A 15,150-nucleotide genomic window follows, 5' to 3' on the forward strand; every position below is an offset into this window, starting at 1 on the left:
AGTGAATGGCTGGAACTGGAGCAAAATTGTCAGGCTGGGGTTGGAAGGTGCATTTTAGAGCTGGAGATGAAACCTCAGAGAGCTGCAACCAAAAAGATCCTGATGTGAGAACCAGGAGAGGTTTGGACGTGGTGGAAGTGGAGATGCAGAGTTGGAGGAAACGGCAGAACTGGCAGTGAAATAACCCTTGTGGGGCTGGAGGTGAAACCACTGTGGGGATGGCAGAGAGATTGCTGGGATGTGACAGCGACATTTGGGGTGGGGTAGCGACTGTCGGGACGTGATAGGGACTGTCGGGATGCGATGGGAACTGTCAGGATGTGATGGAGACTGTCAGGATCCGTACGGACTGTCAGGATGCGATGGGACTGTCGGGATGCCATAAGGACTGTTGGGATGCCATAGGGATTGTTGGGATAGGGACTGTCAGGATGCCATAGGGACTGTTGGGATGCAATGGAGACTGTCGGGATGCAATGGGGACTGTTGGGATGCCATAGGGAATGTTAGAATAAGGACTGTTGGGATGTGATGGGACTGTCAGGATGCCATAGGGACTGTCGGATGCCGTAGCGACTGCCGGGATGCCATAGGGAATGTTGGGATAGGGACAGTCAGGATACGATGGGGACTGTCGGGATATGATGGGGACTGTTGGGATGTGATGGGACTGTTGGGATGCCATACGGACTGTGGGGATGTCATAGAAACTGTCAGGTTGCCATAGGGACTGTCAGGCTGTGATGGGGACCCCAAGCCCCCCCAAGTCCAGCACCCTTTCACTGCGGCCGCGGTCCCACCAAGCCCAGCCCAGGCAGTCACGGCCCCTCATCCCAACCCCTCTTCCCAGCCCCTCATCCCGGCCCCTCATCCCGGCCCCTCATCCCAGCCCCTCATCCCAGCCCCTCATCCCGGCCCCTCATCCCGGCCCCTCATCCCAGCCCCTCATCCCGGCCCCTCATCCCGGCCCCTCATCCCAGCCCCTCATCCCGGCCCCTCAGCCCAGCCCCTCATCCCGGCCCCTCATCCCAGCCCCTCAGCCCAGCCCCTCATCCCAGCCCCTCATCCCAACCCCTCATCCCAGCCCCTCAGCCCAGCCCCTCATCCCAGCCCCTCATCCCAGCCCCTCATCCCAGCCCCTCATCCCGGCCCCTCATCCCGGCCCCTCATCCCAGCCGTCCTGAGCCGCTGTTCACACGGCCGCCGTGAAGGATGAATTCCAGGTTAAAGCTGCAAATGTGTTCAGATGTGTTAAATGGTTAAAATATTAAGTTGTGAGTTGAGCCTTACTTGCCTGGTTATGATTGTGCTCCCAGATTTCAGTTCCCTGATCCACTGCACCCCCTACACCCCAAGCTGTGTCCCCACACCGTGGGGTTGGGATGGGAGAGAGACTGCAGTGGTGGAGCTCATTGTGGGGCTGGGCTGGAGCTACAGCAAAGATCCTGCTGTGACAGCCTGCAGCAGCTTCACCTCATGGCAGTGGGAAGATGTGCTGAACTGGCAGAGCTGGCAGTGAAATAAAGCTTGTGGGGCTGGGATGGGGGCTATAGGAGCTGAAATCACTGGTTCTTCCCCAGCTTCTTCCCAGTTCTCTGGCAGTGAAGCAGGACTGGTGTTTTGGGGGCACACGGGACACATCCCCTGCTGCCATTCACCATCTGTGTGGGCAGGCATCAGTCAAGCTGAAAAATACACATGAAGAGAAAACTCCCTGAGGAGCTCACAGAGACTGGAGTTCCCTTCTCTTTGAATTGCCATTTGTATTCCGAGTGTTGTGTAAACATTAAATATTTAAAACATTGCCTGTAGCACTCTTGTTCCTCGGTGGGATTTGGATAAAGCCGTTCCTGTCTCAGGGTCATGAGAAATGTGCTCAGGCTTAGCGCTTTCCCCTTCTCCATCCGAGATGCTGAGGCCTCCAGGAGCGCTGCCCCTCTCACACAGCCTGAAATCAGAGCCTTGTTTAATGTTGGCAGGGGTTGGACGGGGTTTGGCTCAGTTTGCCCTGCAATCCTGGTCTGTGGGATTCTGCTGCTGCTGCAGGAGCATTGTCCAAGCCTCCCCAGCATGAGAGGACTCATGTCTGCACTCCCAGACAGAACCCACTGCACCAAGCTTTAGGTTTTTAGCAGTGCCCAGGCCATGCTCACTGCAGTGCACGTCTGCTTTGGAGCCTGGGACATTTCACCTTGGACACTTAATCATGCAATGACATTTTCTTTATTTAGTCTTGCAATTTCAGATGCCAGCTCTGCTCTCACGGGTGATTTCTTGTGCTGGTAACTCTCAGCAGCTGTTGTAGCACCTGGAGACCAAAGAAACTCTAAGCCCACTTTGGGCACTTGCTGTGTTTTGTCTGTGGTCCCAGGTGACTCCCCAGGTGACACAGGAACCTGTGGCCACATCAAGAGCTGAAAGTCTCCTGAGTTGGAGCCTACTGCTCTAAATATTCTTTTCCTAGTTGTGGTGCTGGGTGTTTAGAGTCACAGCTGATCTACTTTTGTGAGCAGAAAAGCAGAGTATTCTGAGTCATTTAAAGATTTAAGGATATTAAGGGCAGGCTTGGTTTTATGTACCTAAATCCATGTCAAGGGGACAGAAGGGTGTTTTTTAGTTTCTATTTTAATGGGGTAAGCCATGAGGGGATGCTGCACTGGCCCCTGTGTGCCTGGAACCTGTTCCAGGCACAAGACACAGGAATTAGGGAATTGTCCTTTAAGAGGAGAGCACGGGAGGACACATTTGCCCTTGTCCTCAAGTTCTCCAGCACATAAACTGCGTTACCCCCCTCGTGTCCCCTCCCCACCCGTTCATTTGCAGAGCTACAAAAGCTTGGCCTCATCTCCCTGCCCTTGGCTCCTGCTCCCGCTGTGTGTGCACAGGCAGTGCATGGGTGGGCGACCTCATTTGAGAGCTGATTTCATTATAGATCAACTGTGTTCCTCCCCTCGTGTATCTCACAGTTATCTTCCTCCCTGATGAGGACTTCTTAATTAAAGCATGGACAATTTGTGACAGAATGGCATTTTCCAAAGCTTTTCTTCCCTGGCTGCACAAATGCGTCACTCTCCAGAGGCCAGGCTGGTCATGTGTTAAATGAAAGTTTTATTTCATTTAAAATGAAAGTTTTATTGCTGCACCCTGCTCTAGGTGCTGCTCACCTTTAGAAACCCCATTTACAGACTGATGACAGATTTGGCTGTGGGTTATTCCAGCCAGGTGTCTGTTCTGTGCTAATTCAAGTTCATGTTGGCATTGGTGCCTTAGTTTTCAGCAAAACTGAGGCCATGCTGGAGTGGCATCTTTGTCCCCCTCCTGTCCCCAAGAAGAGCAACTGAGTTTTCCTGTTCTGCTAACCCTGAAGGCCTGAGCACACCCAGTGCCTCTGGAGGTCTTTCTGCTTCCTCTGGTGCTCTGTTCCACGGGCTGTGGCACTCACAGGGACCTGCCCTGTCCCCAAAGTCACACATCAGAGAGCAGGGGAGCTGTGCTGCCTCCAGGACCTGCCAGTGCTGCCCAGCTCAGCCCCCACCCCTGAAACACGAGGGGATGATCTCAGGGGGGCTGTGTAACCCCAACCCACACAGGCTTCACTCACTGCCCTCCCAGGGGATGGGGACAGAGTGACAGGGACAGAACTCGTGGGTCGAGATAAAAACAGTTTGATATGTCAGAAAGGAAGAAATTAATCACAATTATGATGATAATAAAAGAGTATTACAATGTACAGAACTGCACAATGCAGTTGTCCAGCCCATGGATGGCTTTCCCTCAGTTTATTTGATAAGAATGACTCCAGATGGTCTGGAGTATCCGTGGGTCAGCTGGGGTCAGCTGTCCTGACTGTGACCCCTCCCAGCTCCTCGTGCCCCCAAATCTCCTCACTGGCAGGGCATGAGAAGCTGAAAAGTCTGTGCACAGACACTGCTAAGCCATGACTGATAACAGCAGTGTGTTATCAACGTTATCCTCACACTGACTCCAAACACCACACCTGGAGCTGGTGCTACTGGGAAGAAAATTAACTCTCCCAGCCAAAACCAGGCCAGGGAACTCTTAGTCAGGTCTCTTATGTTCAGAATATATGAATATTAAAAGGTTGTGAATAAACTAAAGATGCAGGTCTGCCTGATGAGGCTGACAAAGCACTGGTACAATTAAAGCACTGGGGTGTTCATCCCACTCAGGATTTCACAGCTCCCTGGAGAATCTCCCTGTGGTTATGGTCACTCCCATCCTTTGGGATATCTCTGCTTTAGAAGGGGGACCAGCACTGCCTGATTGTTGTCTGGAGCACAGCACAGGGCCAGCCTGGGGTGACAACCTGAAAAAAGCTTTTTAAATCCCAAAATTTGATGGCAGATGGTGAAAGGGAGCAGCAGAGAGTGGGGTCAAATTCCAGATTTGATACCCCAGGGTCAAGAAGGCCAAAGCCTGAACACAGATGCTGAGCATCATTTCCAGCAACCTAAAATCCTCCTCTGTGTTGTCTTTACAAACCAGGAAAAGCAGAATACAGCAGCCAAGGGCTTTTGGACCAGGCCAGAAGTTACTTCAGTCCAAGCAGCTGATACCACACAAAGCTGACACACTCGGACTGAGACTTTTTGCTGCTCTGATGTACCAACATATTCCAGGATCCCTGATGTTCATTTCTGTCTAGTTCCAGGCTGATGCAGTAGGAAGGCCGGGCTGTGGAAGCTCAATTCTAGTCTCACTGACACAACATAAACCTGGAGTGATTCTGTATGTGCCAGAGGAATTCCTACAAAGACAGCAGCATCATTTCCAGTGGCCTGCAGTGCTGGTTGGGAGTGCCACACTACCAGCGTTGAGATTTCCCTTTAGCTCTCTCTGGAGTCCCTGGAATAGCTGTGACAGCAGCTGCACACAGCAGGTTTTAAACCTGCCATTTTCAGAATATTTTGCATGGGCAGGAGCACTTCCTCCAGGATTTTATTGACCTGATCCAAATCAGAGCCCCTGGAAGGGACACCCGGGTGCTTTGTTGGCTCCTTGAGCACACAAGGACACAAGCAGGGAGTTTTCCAAAGTACTCGTTCTGCTTTTCTGATAACATTTCCTTCAGTTTCAGCCCATGCACATTCGCATAAAAGCTGCTCTGAGAGTGTTTTTCTCTTGGTTTCATGATGGGAACTGCATTTTTTTCTGTTCTGCAAACAGAACTGCACTGTCTGTGCTGCTCCAGCCTGTCCGGGCACAAGTGGGTGCCAGCACTTTGCCAAGAGGGGCCATGGGTTGGTACCTCAGCCTTTATTTTCATTTCTCAGGGCTCAGAGGGAATAAAGCTTTTGTCCTCACTGTGCTTCTGACAGACAGGCTGGGAAAGGACAACTTGGAGCTTTTTCAGGCCTGTGTGGGAAGGCAGGACAAATACAGTGTAGCTCTCCAATCTCACCAAACTTCCCCAAACTCATGTGGGACTGCACAGGCCTTGCCCAGGCCCTGCATGCCAGGGCAGAGTTCAGATGGGGGCCACATTTGCTGCTTTGAATCCGCAGTTTTATCTGCAGTGCTCACACAGGAAAAGAGCTGCCCTTATTTTTCCCCTGTTCTCCCAAAGTGGGACCCACATAGAGCTCATCCCTTTAGGCAAAAGGATGGGTCCTGCACAGGTTGGGCTGCTTTAGTCAGGCAGATTTGTATCTTAATTAATTCAGGGGCAATCAATTCCCTCCCCAGCCCCCCTTTTTTTTCTGTATTTATACAAGTGAGGCAAATTTGTAGAAGCTGAGATATCAAAATGAACAAGTGTTTTGTAATTCACAAGTCACAACCAACACACACTCGACAAATAAAAGCCTCAGAAAGGTTTTTATCGGCCTAAATATTGAAACCAAATTTTATTTTTTGAAAATGACATTACACACATCTTGCAAATGTACATTTAGATGAGAAAACAATGAGTAACAAATATTGAGAGCAAAGCTATAAAGTGGACAGGTTCTCTGCTGCATGGCATTGCATTACAAGAATACTCAGACCCGGGATGGTTATTACAAGTAGTAAAAACAGTTCACAACACCTCACAAAAATGGAAATCTTTTCCTAGTCAAAGCTTCTGACAAAAGGAAATTCTGTTAAGGGAGAAGAGCCATAGGGAATGGAGGTGTGGATCTAGGTACACTTTGTGATTTTGTGGCACGGCTTTTTGGGGTTTCTTTAAGTCCATTTCTTACAAAATGTGTCTTTGTGAGTGACCCCATCTTTTCCAAGAGTTTTTCTGCCAACAGAACCACAGCTAATAAACAAGAAGCCCCTTGTACACAACTCAGAGCTGGGGAGCGTGGAGAAGGAGTCACCCACAGACCCCCCAATAACAAAATTGCCATATCCCATCCCCACCCCTCGCTGTGTACCCAGGAAAATCCAAAGCGTGTGCAAACTCCGCAAATCAGGGGCCGTGGGACGAGTCCCAGGGACAGCCAGGAGCAGGGCCACGGCTGCAGGGGACCAGCAGCACCTCACCCTCCACCAGAGCCAAACTTCCAGGGCTGGGCTCGCTCCCCAGCTCCAGCAGAGGCAGCGGGGGCTGATCCCCCCTGCTGGATCCTGGAAGTGGGATCTGATCAACGTGCCAAGGCAAGGCACTGCGAGAAACGTTCCCCCAGAGAACCTGTTGAGAACTGCTTTTCAAACCTGGTCGTTCGTCGTTTTATTTATGCCCAAATCTGTACTTTACAACCACGAGAGAGAGAGAGACAAAGACAGAGTAAGAGAGAGGGAGAGAGAGAGAATCTTTCCAGGAGGAAAGGAAGAGCTAATTAAGAAAAGAGAGGTACAGGACCATGCATTTACTCTCAAGAGCTTGTTCACGAGCAAGCCAACATTTCTAACACTACAACCACTCATCTACATCTGTTTGCTAAGTAACTGAGTTCTACCTACAACTAGAGAGCAGAAGGGGTCTTTTTATTTTCTTCCCCCTCCCTTTAAAACGTCAATAAAAATGTTTTCTGTACAAGTTGAATGGCACAAAAGGTGGTTAAAATGCTAAATAACTCACCACAAGTGGAGAAATGCAAAATTAGTTCAAAACATGCATGGACTGTGTACAGGTAAGCAAGGAATCATTGGCATAAAGCTGCAATATATTACAAGATGATACAGTTGAGATCTTTTGGAATAACCTCTGCTTGTTCTGTCCCTTTGAAGAGACCTTCACATAAAAATTCAGCATAAAGGGAAGTCAAGGTATGTATCCAAGCAGGAAGTTAACTACGGGCAACGTTATTTATCTGAAGAGAAAAGCATTTCCCCTCCCCTTCCACACACTCCCCCAAGGTACAAAAGTCAACATGATCAGCATTGCTGCAGGCTTGCCAAAAAGAAAGGTTAGACAGGTCTGGGGTAGGAGAATGAAAGCACCATTTAAATTAACAGCTCTTTGTACAGTGTCATTAATTAAATACCTTATTCTTTAAACAAAAACATCCTGAAGTTTACCAATCCCACCAAAATAACCACGGACCCCTTCCCACCCCCGTGTCCTCCAAGGTTATGTACACAGAGTTTAAAGTATACCAGCTAAACTTTAAACCCAGCTGCCCCTCCAACCCCCACCCTCTGAACGACAAGAGAAAATACATGGTGGCCTCTCAGTTATGTTATATTATATTATATTGCAGCTTTGTCGTTAATGGGGAAATCATAGAGACTCGATGAATGAGCTAAGACAGTAATCCATGATCAGGCTCCAGTTCAGCTGCACACCTCCCTCCCTCAGCACTGCTGGGAGCTGCAGGGTCCTGAGCAAAGGCAGCTCCTGCTCCACACAGGAGCAGCGTGAGGAGCTCAGGCTGAGGGATGGGAGCTGCTCACCTCAGCGTGGGACAGGGTTTGTCACTGAGAAGGCAGACAAAGGCTGGTGACAGCAAAGCCAGCAGGCTGATCCTCCTTTCCTGTGCTTCCAGGCTAGACAGTGTCACAAAATCCAGAGAATTGTGGAGGGGAATGTGTCATTTCAGAGAACAGAAGAGATTTGGCTAGAAAGATTTCCTCTTTCCAAAAGACCCTGGGTGTCTTCTAATGGCTAATCACAGCTGTCCTAGGACTGCCACGGTGCTAAAGCTGCTTGGATCACCCATCATTTAAATAAAAAGCAAACTAACAACAATTTCACATGTCAGAATTCAGCATGTAATTATTACTCACAGGCTTCCTTGTTCTTACATTCAATACTCGTGCTTCACCATATCTAAAAACACCAATTAGGAGTGTAATTAATTCCCTAGACATTCTTCTTTTTAGGCAGATGCATCATTAGATATCACACTAAATCTGGAAAATGCTTCTCTGTCTTAAAGAGAGGGAGAGAAAGGAAAAAAAGCTGTGTGTTCTGCAACCCACCTGTGACTGCATGGTCAGCATGAGAGGGAAACAGAATATCACAGAATTTCACCTGACACCTGCTAAGGAAAGTGAATTACAATTCCACCCATAACTGCTCTGCAATGTTTGGAAGCAGATGGAGAAAAGCAGCCATGCTGTAATTAAAAAAAAAAAAAGCCAAAATACTCCTCCAATATAACCTCGAAACCTAAACAACAACAAAAATAAACCCCACCAAGTGTTTCTCAGGGATTCTCTGAAAATGAAATTTGTCATGTTGAGAACTGGGCCTGGACCCAAGGCTGGGATCCGTTTGATCCCTTGCAGGTATTTCCCAAATCCGACCCTGTGCATGGATTTCCCAGGGTTCAGGGAAACCTTTCCTCAGGGGCTCAGAGCCAGGGTTTGGTTCTGGATCCCCCTGACCAGGTGCCACCTCCCTGTCCCATCCTGACTGCACGTGCCACGTGAGCCCCAGGGCTCTGCAACCACCCCCTGTGCAAATGGGACTCCAGTTTAGCTCCATTTCACATCTATAAACTTTGCAAAGAGAGATGAAAGAACCAGCTTGGATAAAATTCAAAAGCAGCCTTGAATTTGGATGAGTCACCTAAAATGAACCGAACCATCCTTTTTATTTCAGAGACATTTGGCAATGCTGTTCTCTAAAAACCAAGCCAGCCATAAATCTCTATTCTGCCTGCTACTTGCTAGGACTAGAGTAGAAAAATCCTGGTAGAAATAGAAATACTACTTCTAGTTCCACAAACCTGCTGGGCTCAGGGCATGTCTGTTGGCAGACTGAGTGAGAGCAAAGTGAGATAAAGCCAACACTCTTTAGAAGCAAAAAATACGGAGAAGACCCTGATTTGCTGAGGTTCCTTGTTTAATTTCCAATTCTAAAACTTTTAAGGTAGTTCAACAAACTATTTCAGCTTTATCATTAACAATAATTAAACCATACATAATATCTCCCATCTATAACTTGCTATTCAAGGTCCATACAAGAGATCACTTTTTAACTGGGGTCAGTGAGGTTTTCTCTGCAAAGGTTGCAGCTGGCACCCAGGAAACTGAATCTGCACTCAAGTAATCAATCACACAGGAATCATCAACAGTAATCAATCTTTGAAATAGGAGACCAACCTTGGACCAAATAGATTCATAAATTTATTACAGAGGAGTTTCTGCCTGGTTAAAGAAGCAGAAAATTAAGTGTATTGGGTTTCATTTGATTTATATTGAGTGTCTGAGAATTTATGGAAATAAAAGAGATGCAATCTTTACGCAACAAAAAAAAATTGAGACTATACAGCAAAAAAAGTGTTTGGATAAGTCAGTTATTTTGTGGTTTAGGATTAAATTTACTATAACTCAACTGAGTTTAGGAAAAAGATCTCATGAGAAAGCCAGTGTTAAACACAGGTGCCCTTGTTCAGCACGGATTCCCATTGCTGTGGTGGCTGCAGCAGCTCTCACACAGGGGCTGGGCATTTCCTGGGCAGGATCAGCATCACCACAGCAAACCCAGCAAACCTCCCCGAGGAGCCTGTCCTGGCTTCTCACCCTGGCTGCCACTTTTCCCAGAGTTTGCTGAGCCCTGTGGGAAGGGATGGGAGGCTCTGAGTGTCCTCATTGTTCTCTCCCATTCCCCAGAGTGCCAGGTCTGTCCTGCCCGGGCCAGGGCACGCTGCTCAGGGATTGCTATTTCTGATTGACACAGGGAGTGTAAATAAACCCAACCCACAGCTTGGTGCTGCCTTCAGCACAGGGCTGCATCCTCCTCCTCCCTTTGAGAGATGGCAGGAGAGTTAAAGAGTAGCTTCACACCGAGTTCTCCTGCCTGCAGCCAGGTTTGGCCTTATTTCTGTCCAGGGAGAGGGACAGACTCTGCTGTGGACAGACACTGCCCCTGGCCTGGTACCTGGCAGTGACTCTCAGCAAACAGCCTGCTGCTGCTCTTCTGTCCAAACCAAGCCACACATCCTCAGCTAGCCCAGCCTCCTTCTCTGTTTGTCCCCAGAATTTCTTGGCTTTTTTCTTTCATTGCTCCCACACATCAGTGGCACTGACGTGTCCAGCGCTGTGCCTCGTGCTCTCCCTGCTGTTGGATTTTCTCTGAAGCTCCAGCTCATTTCATTTACTCATTTCAGTACCTACCTCCTAACACACATCCCCCACCATTCCTCTCAGGAACAGGCTTTTCCCTTCATTTCCTGTGTTTTCCATCATGGCATCTTTCCCTGGTGATGCCAACTTTCTTTTTTTTCAGCTGACAGATTAATTACTGCCAAGATTTGTTAATTTCATTCAGGCGTCCTCCTTTTTCTTCAATCTGAGTGATAAACTGTCAGACCTAGGGAACCTCCAAACTGGCTCAAGAGTCCTGAGTTCAGGAGATAAAGAGCAAGAGTCACAAGAGGTGAGTTCAAGTGCACTAAGCAAGGACAGCTTAGCTGCAAGGCAGCTCCTCCCTCGTAGCCATCTGGCCACGAACACTTTCTAAACAAGAAGGTTTTCAACACCTGGCCCACTGTTTTCTTGGTAGAAAGCCACTGAAATAATTAGACTTATTCACTGTTTGTAAACACAAGGCCCATATTTTGACTTCTAGCACGAATTGCCCTGATAAATGCATGTACATCTAACAAACAGAGGGGCAGTGGGGGCTGTGTTCAGGCAGGAGAGAAATGGGCTGCTGGATGAGGGGATCTCCTTCCTTCCAGGGATGTTGCTGGTTTCGATGGGGAACTAAAAATGAAGTGTCTGTGTTTCACCATGACTGCAATACTGAAGTGTTTTTACAGCAGAATTTTGAAAGAGCTGGAGTTCTGTGAGCGACTTGCAAGAGATAAGTTTGTTTCTATAAAGTGTTCAGACTTTGCTGAGTAATGAATACATTTTAAAATCAAGCTCTTGTAGGCACCCTACAGGTGGAGGGAAGTGTTGGGACCAGCCCTCTGTGCACTGGGACACCATGGCACAAGCAGCAGTGATCTGTCCAGGGTTGTGCCACACCCCAACAGTTCTGAAACTCCACTGCTGAATCCACTAGGTTTGACTCTCATTTGTTCAGAAGTTCATCTGTTGGCCACAAATAGCTGTTGATGTGTTTAACCTTCTCTGAGCAGTGTCCCGAGGGATGGACAGTGGTCTGTGACCCCAAACTCCACATTTTCACCTGGAGGTGTAGTGCTCATGCCATGCCCTGCAGCTGGGATCCTGTCAGAGCAGCTGTGCAGTGGCATTGCTGGAAAAAGCCTTTCCATGCACCTACTTATATTCCCTGGAAATCTCCCCTCTCCGTTTTAAACCATGGGTTTGTCAGCTTGGCCTCTGACCTTCAATCATCACTGACTAGAACTGTTCCAGAGGAAACAAAACAAAACAAAGAGGGGTCTATACATTGCTGCTCCCAGCCTTCCACCTGCAGGCACCAGGAGAAAGCAGCTCTGGAGCCAGGAGCAGAGGAGGAGGATGAAGAACATCTGAACAGCAGAATCAACAACCACTGCAGCAGAACCCAGCCCTGTTCACTCCACAGGAGGAGCAGCTGTGAGACACAAGGCTCAGCTTCAGCATTTCCTGAGATATTGTGGAGAGGCTCAGATTCGTGCAGATGGGATAGAGGCATCAGCCAGTAAAAATCTGTGGTTCTGGAGACAGCAATCTTCAAGACACGGGCTAAATACCTCGAGACTTAAAGTGTGCCTGTCTCAGTTTGGTCAAGGCCATTGAACCCCAGGCCTTGCTGGACACATGCACAGTCCTGCTTCTGAAGGCCAAGGGATGTTAGAAGGCACTTAAAGTCTTCACCTTCCTGCTCTCATCACACCAAGGTGGGTTTCAGCTGATCTCTTCCAGGTGCCTTGTGGAAAGCGCTCGTCCTGTTGCATGGACTGACCTGACTCCTTAGATACACAGAAAGAAGATCCTCATCTCCATTTGCTTCTACAAGGAACTCACCAGTCCCAAACACTGTCCCAGCCTGCTCCCATCAGCAACCAGGAGAACAACCTGGAGCCTAAGTCACCCCCTGGAAAAAGCAGCTGCTTTGTTCCATGGTGGCTGTGATCAGCACGTGGCGTGTGGCAAACACACCTCTGCAGAGCCTTTCTCTGCTTATGGATTGTCTTAGCTTGAGGAGACACTTTCTGACTAACTTTATATCGACTTCACTTGGATATCTTTAATCTCTTTCTCTAAAAATTATTCTGCCTCCACTACAGTGAAAGAGAACTCTCGGTTGCTTTGCGTGGCTGTGGGGCACCACTGAGGTCAGGGGCAAAATCCCTCTGGGGCTCTCAGCACACTGGGGAAGGCTCAGACTGGAAAATCCACACTGGGACCCTGCAGAGAAGGTGCCACTTCCAGGGATGGTTGTCCCTGGAACAGTGTCTGGGGAGGGATTCAGCCTGGAATCCCAGAGCACTCCCACAGGGTGTGCAGGAAGAGCAGCACTGACCTCAAGGGCGTGAAAAAGCAAAGAAGGCATCCTAGAAAATCCATATGGATAAGGAGGAACTAACACTTTAATGCCCTTGTTTCCCATTGGAAATGCCTGGGTGTAACACTGCTTTGCTGTTTGCCACAATTTTTGTTTCTACCTCCTTTTTTCCCCTTCAAAAGTACTGAACAAGCAAATGAGAGAGAAATAGCAGCTCAGCCAAGTGTGTGGTTTTTTGTGTGCCTACACGTGTGTTAGCTGAGGATGAGAGAGATGTGGAAGTCATTTTCTAAGCAGGATTCTTCTATTGTCTATGGAAATAACACAATTGGTGTTCCTAGCTCCTGAGAAGACCATAAACAATGTGCAGATATTGGAAACACAGACAGTGGTGGGGAAAAACTGCTTCCAACTCCCACCACAAAGTAAAATCCCATTATCAAACTCTTCCAAATCACTTCAAGATATTTAGCTGGTGGAAATGAACTAGCTCCAAATCTTATACCAGACGAGGCTTTAAACCAGAAACTTCAGGATTATAAATGCTTTGCAAGTGATAAAAATCCCAAGACTGAAGGTTTTGCTGCATTGCTCTCATTTTCTACAGTCAAGACCGTCACCTGAGTGTAAAAATATTAAACCCCTCAGTCTGTGCTGTTCCTTCCTAATGACTGTGAAACAGGGATCTTTATATGCAAATTTGCTAAATTATGCTGAATAAAGGCAGATTTCAAAGAAACAAAACCCTGCTACTTTAAGAGTTTCTCCAATTTGTTTTTAAATACTGTATTGTTTTAAAACAATGTAGCCTCAATGATTCAATTAGTCTTTGAAAGCACTACAGGCAGCCTCATGAGGCAAATTAGACTGAGGTTTTATAGCAGAATTAATATGGCAAATCCTCATATCACATGGAGCTTTATGTGCTGGTAAATGTAAAAAAAATATGAATATGAAAGGTGAACTCTGGAGTATACAGTGGAATTACTATCATCTGCTCCAGGATCTCACAGGGTCTGGAATTGCTACAGTATATTGGAAGTAATTACTAATTCACAGCAGTTCAGGAAAGCTTTCTGACCAAACCCAAGCTTAATCTCGTGAAAAGTCAACAGGAGTAAAGCACGTGCTAAAATTCAAGCTTTTAAGTTCTTTCCTGAATCAGGGCTGTCCTTCTGTATTAATAACTAAGGTCTGATGCCTGTGCACTGTTTCTCTTTGTATTCAAATCTAGAGGAGGGTTCCTACAAAGCCACAGGTAACTAGATCTGAATGTATGTAACATTCCACATGCATTTCTGTACAAGAACTCATGCAATATTGGCATTAATACAGACTTCACTCTATGCTACAGCTGAAATGCTCACTGACTTCTACTGCCCAGGCATCTCTACCTAGAAAATTGCTTAAAACTCGGGAGTTTGACCTCATACCCTGTTTTCTTTGTGGCTTCTGCTGGTTTGAATGGCTATTTTTCCCACGGAACAATATTTTTTTAATTCTTTTAGGCCTTTTAATTAAGGTTCCCCTAATTCCCTGAAGGAATTGCTGGGCTCAGCCCCACCAGAGGATGATCCTCATGCAAACAAAGCTGCAGTCCCAAGGGAGAGCTGGTTTGAGATGTGCCACCAGGTGCAGCTCAGGAGGAAGAGCTCAGGGATTCCTTAGTGATGCTCCAACAGGAAAAGCATCTCCAAATAACCAAACAGAGCTTTTGGCAGGAAGGGCAGGAACCCCTTCTCAACAGCCACCCAAACAAAGAAAGGCTCATCCCTCCCCTGGGATCCTGCTCTCTCTTACACAAACTGCACTCACAGACACTGGGTGGAAGCATCTCCCAGATTCCTTTCCTCCCACCACAGCTGCAGCAGCTCAGGCTGCAGAGAGCAGCCCAGGAGAGCGAGGATTTGGGGTTCCTGGTGGGTGTGTGGTGAGTGCCCAGGAGAGCGAGGATTTGGGGTTCCTGGTGGGTGTGTGGTGAGTGTCCTGCACTGAGCAGCAGGAGAAGCTGCATGGGGCTGCATGGGGCTGCATGGCTGCTCTCCTGCTCTGTCTGAGGAAAGGTGGCAGGACAGGCTCACCCTGGCTGTGACAGGAGTGGCCTCTGTCACCGTGTGACAGCACCTGGACTGCAGTTCCAGCCCATCCATGGCCACTGCTCAGGCTCCCTGGAAAGGCAGAGGCTCAGGGAAGGACTCTGAGATTTCCACCAGCAGAACAGGGGAGAGGATAAAAGCATGTCAAATTATCTGTCCCACTAAAGCTTTCCCTAAGACAAAAAGCTCTGATGAATAATATTGTTATTAGCATAACCAAGGCCTTTGACACCCTTATGCTTAAAAAAGTCC

The sequence above is a fragment of the Prinia subflava genome, chromosome 20 (assembly GCF_021018805.1).
Source record: "Prinia subflava isolate CZ2003 ecotype Zambia chromosome 20, Cam_Psub_1.2, whole genome shotgun sequence".
In the NCBI taxonomy this organism is placed as follows: Eukaryota; Metazoa; Chordata; class Aves; order Passeriformes; family Cisticolidae; genus Prinia; species Prinia subflava.